Source organism: Gilbertella persicaria (assembly GCF_025201335.1).
Source record: "Gilbertella persicaria strain CBS 190.32 chromosome Unknown B0P05scaffold_6, whole genome shotgun sequence".
Classification (NCBI taxonomy): domain Eukaryota; kingdom Fungi; phylum Mucoromycota; class Mucoromycetes; order Mucorales; family Choanephoraceae; genus Gilbertella; species Gilbertella persicaria.
In genome coordinates, this window is record NW_026251967.1 from 690,037 (window position 1) to 695,202 (window position 5,166).

At 35.2% G+C, this 5,166-nt stretch overlaps 1 non-coding gene across 1 annotated transcript; it reads left to right on the forward strand.

The window, feature by feature from the left end:
* The first annotated feature begins 388 nt into the window (after positions 1-388).
* On the forward strand, positions 389-462 carry B0P05DRAFT_t20. The gene has a single exon. It is a non-coding gene; the product is annotated as a tRNA-Val (tRNA).
* The last annotated feature ends 4,704 nt before the right edge of the window (positions 463-5,166 follow it).

The window sequence follows — 5,166 nt, forward strand, 5'->3', positions numbered from 1 at the left end:
CTATTACGCTTAAGGAAGTTGCCTTTAGGAGACGCCAAGCTCGCGTGGCATTCGTCGAAAAAGAAGTAATCAATCAAGTTGAAGGATATAATTACTTCCTGCTTTATTAGTGATAGAATAGATATTTTAGTATAGAATAGAAAAGATATAAATACCGTGTTGTTGATGATTATAAGTTACTTATCAAAGACTTATAATATCAAAACACAGGTAACATATAACAAAGAAATAAAAAAAGATCAAAGACTTATAATATCAAAACACAGACGTCACTGCCTTCTAGAATATTTTCCCAGTAATATCATTGGCTAGAAAATATTCTATTGTCACCTGACCTGTGTTATTGGATACAAAACTTAAAAAAATATTAACTTGACAAAGTCGGCCCGTTTTCATGGAGAAGTGGTTTAACTCGTCACTTTCACATAGTGAAGATCGCCGGTTCGACCCCGGCTGAAAACATATTGTTTTGCATTCTTCCTAGAATACAAATAGGCCGTCACATCGAAAACCTTTTTCCAACGCAAAGTGACATTAGAGCATCTTTAGCGGACTTTTCATCAGACTTTCTAAAATTTATACTTTTTTTCAGAAAAAAATGATTTGGAAAGTCTGTTTTTTTAGTGGACTTTCTAAAATAAAATTAATTTTTTAAAATCAACATGGATCACAATACTACAATGGCTGCACTTCAATGGTTCATCCAAAGAAAGAGACAAAACGATGCTTTGTTTGATTTATTGTTGGAGCTTGATGAAGAAGAGGATACCAATGTCTCCAAGAAGCGACAACGTAAAAGAAACAAGGAGAACTTTCGTCATCTCGGAGAAGAGAATCTTCAGCGAGATTACTTTCGCGAAGATCCCGTCGAAGATGAAGCTACATTTCGACGCAGATTCAGAATGAGTCGTAGATCGTACGAAATAGTCAAGGAAGCAGTTATGCAACACGACTCTTTTTTTGTGCAATCTCGCGATAGGGCTCAAAAACTTGGTTATTCAACTAACCAAAAAGTAACTGCTGCTCTCCGCATGCTTGCATATGCTGTCCCTGGAGACTTCATGGCGGAGTACCTTCGTGTAAATGAAGCAACTGCTTTACACTGTATGAAGAAGTTTTGTAAAGCAATCGTCGAAGTCTTCAAGAACGAATACCTCAGAAGACCAAATCAAGAAGACATTGCACGCTTGTATGAGGTAGGAAAGGAGCGTGGGTTCCCAGGAATGCTTGGATCTTTAGACTGCATGCACTGGGAATGGAAGAATTGCCCTAAGGCTCATCACGGGAGCTACAAGGGCAAGGAAAAGAAAGCTACTGTTGTGTTAGAAGCTGTGGCCTCCCAAGACCTTTGGATATGGCATGCCTTTTTTGGTGCACCTGGGTCTCTCAACGAAATTTTAAATTTTCAGGGAAAAAGTTTTGAAAAGTCTACCGAAAACTTTTTATTTTGTGATATAATCACTAATAAAATGGTCAAATCAATAAGTCGATTAGAACCAAAACGGCCAAAAGAAGTCCTCTTTATTAAAGGTTATATTTTGTATTGTATTTATACTGTTTGTATGATAATTGATTATCCTTGATTTGGGACTGAGTGTGTATACACTAGCTAATCGGTTGAATGGATTAAGGTACACAAGAACTGGGTACATGATCAGGGCACAGACCTTGTCTACCATTGGTATTGATGCAGATGTCAATGTGTGATTATGTGATGGTCTGATCTTTAACATGTTTAAACTAAGATAGAAGACATCCATCGAAGCTGCGGATAAAACTGTGATTGAAAGATATATTTATACATGATATTAATACTTGCTCTTTTAAGGCATAACTAGTGTAAGAAGGGATGAATAATGCTGTGTATACAACATATTTTAGATAGTTTTGGAGGAAATTTTTATTTTTTTCATTTTAGAAAGTCTGATGGAAAGTCCGCTAGAAATTTTTGACCTATCTAAAGTAAAAAACTTTTCATTTTGGAAAGTCCACTAAGGATGCTCTTATCAACGCTGTTATAGGACAATGGTGGAGATCGCAGTAACCTGTAGAAATGTAGATCATTAAATGTAACAGAGCAATAGGCGGCAAGCTATGTCTAATGAGCACCAGCTTTCAAGTCGTCTAACAATGCTATTTGTAGAAGTAAGAGAAGATACAGAAATATAATATATTATAACATACATCAATCAAACCTACACTATGGCGGATTAGTTTGACTTTAATAATATTGTTTGCAAAACAAACAAGAAAAAGTAACTTTTTTGCCAATGTTGTTGGAAATGTCAACAACTTTTATTTTATTTTTCTAAAAAGCAAGTCATATCATTCAAAATCATTGATTTTCCTGTTTGTGGGGAATGTTGTGAGATGAAGAGAGAGTAGATATTCAATAAGAGAAAAGGTAAGAACACAGAGAAAGTCCGTTAGAACTTGTATAGGTTTTTATTTCTCCAAGAAATGTTGTGTTTCAATTGCTATAAAATGTCAAGGTATTTATACTTTTTCTTCTCGGTCAAAGTATTGTTTTGGGTTAGCTTCTTGACTACGGATTGATTTGTTAGATCAGGAGCAATTAAGAGAAATGCCTTTAGAGGAAGTTGGCAGCTCAGCCAATAGTACATGATCTGACCTGAACTTGAATAAACTATTACATATTTGTCAAATGCCAATGCTAATGTATTTGTCAGCTCTAACTGTCACTTTATGAGGGCCATTAATAATAACAGAGTCACTAGGTTCATAATCTCTGACTATGAGGATGATGTAGTACTTCTAGTAGAATGAGTGAATGTCAGTGACTATAGATCCATTGCGATTGCCATAGATGTGATCTGGTCTTTTGCCATGATTATCATTTATTGATCTATGCATATGAGTTCATATATGTTCACAACAGGGAACAAAGTTGTTCGTTTTGTCAACAATAAAAGCTATGAGGCGACAAGTACTGCGACAATAATAGTAGCTTTATGAGCAAGAAAAATTCTTTATTTTTTTTACAAGTACAATAATACTAATAATGTTTCCTATAAAAAACAAAAAAAAAAGAGGTTTGCACAATGCAATACGTTGATGCACTCCTACGAGTTTGACATGAGACTCATCTAAAAAGAGTATATTGAGTTATGTTGAATATTTAGTAATTGTTTAGGGTTTTTTTAACAAAAAATAGCTTTTTGGTTTTTCTTGCAATTGTCTTTCTGTCTTACAAATATGAACCAAACGACTACTTACAAAATCACTCAAATGCAAGAACAAGTTTCCCAACTCGAACAAAAAACCCGAATCGCAGACTCAAATACTTAAGGGATTGATGCATTTATTAGCACCCTCTTTTGCTCAAAGTGATAGTAATGAGATCAACAGTAAAGTTCTTGAAGCAGCTCAACAAGGTAAAAAAAAACAAGCTGCGTGTTTAGAATATGTATAAACATTTGTTTTTGGAAAATGCAGCAAGAGAAGGCGGTGTTGTCAACTCTCTTAATCTAAACTTGATGGGCTTTTGGGACATTCCTAGAGTACTTGAGGAAGCAACAAAAGCATTTGGCTCTCATGGATAACATAGATTTGTTACGCCACGGTTGCGTTTGCTTGCCCTAATCAACTTATTCAAGAAAGAAGAAAATATCACTGATCTTTTAATTGATGACAAAGCGAATGAGAATGACTAGGGAATCCTCAAAACAATCGCAAGAAAAACCCATGATGAAATGGAGTTAGAGCTGCTGAAAGCTTTGAAGAAGAATGACAAAGCAGCTGTGTTGCCTTTATGGTCTGAAATGTCTTCTGCTCTAATCGCAAAATACACATTCAAGCTTGAAAGCAATGCAGCTGCTCATGGCTTTCCTCTTCAAAGATGTCAGCATTCCTAGGCAGCCGGTCTATTGCTCTTCGAAACACACAAGCACAGGAGTAATAGAGCAAGAAATAAGGCTTCTGTTGCTGAAAGAGAGAATAGCTCAAGGATCAGGTATAATAAACGCAAAACATGCATTCAATGAAACTTTAAAATGCCTAACAAGAAACAAAACTATATAGTGAAAAACAAGTTAGTGTTGAATCTCTTCAAAGTGAAAAGCCGTCTTTGGAGTACGCAAACCTATATTGTGGTGATGAATTTGAGGATTCTAAAGATAACATCTCTTCGGAATGAAAAAACAACTGTTGTCCTTGTTCTCCTTGTTCTCCTTCTCTACCTCTTTCCTCTTCTCAACGTAAGAAAAGGGGCAAACGCAATGAAGACAAAAGCCAACCAGCTAAGTCTAAGCGTATAAGAAGAAGTAACATAAAATAGTCATGACCTTAAATAATAAAACCATTTTTTTTCCATCACCTTCTTTTAAAACATTTGTATTATAGATAAAGTCCACAGCTCCTGAATTCAGCCTACATCCAGAAGCTTGAACTCTCTGAAACCTTATGATTGCATAACATCGACTCATGGGCTTACTCATCCTAAGAAGTAGACAGTACTTCCAGCGCTTTTTTAACAATATGAAGAATTGCTGCGCTCCTCTTTGATTGGTATGGAAGAACGCACTTTCCGCGGTAAAGTTTTTCTTCTTTAACATAGCCATAGACAGAAATTGGAACAAAAAAAAACAAGTAGCTCTTATATGTTTACTTACACTCTAACTCTGGTTTCGACTTTTGTTTTTCATCTATATAAAGGCCCGATAGTATATCAAGTTTTGACATGAAATGTCACATCGTCTGATCCCGGTACTGGTGAGTGTTGTTTTGGAAAAGAGTTTTGACATTGCCTTGTTCTAATTTAATTAGTTTGTTTGCTCTATATGTTTAGATGAGATTAGTCTGCTTCCATTTAAAATCAAAGTATGTTTAATCTATTTTTGCTACTTGAAAGCTAACATAGCGCCTTTTTTTTTCTAGATTCCAAAACAAGTCCTTGCTGTCTCTTGATTTATAGTAAGTTTGATATGTTATTGCACACCTTCAATATACTCAAAGCTAACTTTTTTCTCTCAAAAAAGAATACCCTCCTAAAGGAATTGACTATTTATCCGTACAAGCATGCACTTTGTCAGGTAAGTTTGATGGATAGCAAGATGGTGGTTTTTTCCTTTTTTTTTATTAAAAAACCATATACTACATACAAATTATTTTCTGTGTCTATCGGTGTTGTCTCAATTCGAATGACAA